We start from the raw sequence: 1,580 nt of genomic DNA on the forward strand, positions 1-1,580 counted from the left end.
AAATCTTCACCAACCCCTCATCAGACAAAGGTCTGATCTCCAAAATATACAAAGAACTCAAGAAACTAGACACTAAAACTCTAATTAACCCAATTAAAAAATGGGGTACTGAACTGAACAGAGAATTCACAACAGATGAACTTCGAATGGCCAGAAGACACTTAAGGTCATGCTCAACCTCCTTAGTGATCAGGGAAATGCAAATCAAAACCACTTTGAGATACCATCTTACACCTGTCAGAATAGCTAAAGTCAAAAACACCAATGATAGCCTATGCTGATGAGGATGTGGGGTGAGGGGAACACTCATCCATTGTTGGTGGGAATGCAAACTTGTGCAGCCACTGTGGAAATCAGTGTGGCGGTTTCTCAGGAAACTGGGAGTCAACCTCCCTCAGGACCCAGCAATTCCACTCTTGGGAATATACCCTAGAGATTCCCGAACATACTACAAAAGCATTTGTTCAACTCTGTTCATAGCAGCGCTATTTGTAATAGCCAGAACCTGGAAACAGCCTAGGTGCCCCTCAGTAGAAGAATGGTTAAAAAAGGTGTGGAACTTATACACATTAGAGTTTTACTCAGCGGTAAAAAACAATGACATCTTGAATTTTGCATGCAAATGGATGGAAATAGAAAACGCTTTACTGAGTGAGGTAAGCCAGACCCAAAAAGAGGAACACGGTATGTATTCACTCATAAGTGGATTCTAACCATAATTAAAGGTCTTTGAGCCTATTATTCGTGATCCTAGAGAAGCTAAATAAGAAGATGAACCTGATGAAGATTATTTAGCTATCTGCCGGGAGGTAGGAAATAGTCAAGAGTCCCAGGGAACCTCGGGTGCATGGGGGGGGTGGGAGGGGTGTTGGAAGGGGAGAGGGTTAGGGAGGAGGGAGTAGGGGAGGAATGGAGAAAGCTTGGTTGACCGGGATGGGAGGGAGGAAGGAAGGTTGAATATGGGATCAGGGAAAAATATATTTCAACTAAGGGAGCCATTTTAGGGTTTACAGGAGACTTGATTATATATGGGATCCCAGGTCCAAGGAGAGATCCCCAGATTGTTCTCTGGACAGAGGAGAGGGTGCCTGAACCGGCTTGGCCCATAACCATACTGATGAATATTTTGCTTATCACCATAGATCCTTCACCTGGCGATGGATGGCGATACAGACGGAGACCCACATTGGAGCACCAGACTCAGCCCCCAACGTCCAAATGAGGAGCAGAAGGAGGAAGAAAATGAAAAAAGGAAATAATGTCTGCGAGGGATGCTATCACCCACTGATACAAGGGGACGGATCTAATGAGAGTTTGCCAAGGCCAGCTGGACTGCGACTGAATGAGGACGTGATCCAACCAGTTTCTCTGAATGTGGCCGGATTCTCTGATTGTGGCTGGCCTGGAGTCTTTCTGAAAAGCCATCGGCAATGACACTGTGACATGTTTCCTCTGCATATACTGGATTTTGGGGATCCAGTCTGCTTGGATATTCACCTTCCTGGACCTGGAGGGAGGGGGGAGGAACTTGAACTTCCCACAGGGCAGGAAACCCTGACTGCCTTTAGGGACTAAGAGGG

The sequence above is a fragment of the Myodes glareolus genome, chromosome 11, assembly GCF_982192425.1.
Source record: "Myodes glareolus chromosome 11, mMyoGla1.1, whole genome shotgun sequence".
NCBI lineage: Eukaryota > Metazoa > Chordata > Mammalia > Rodentia > Cricetidae > Myodes > Myodes glareolus.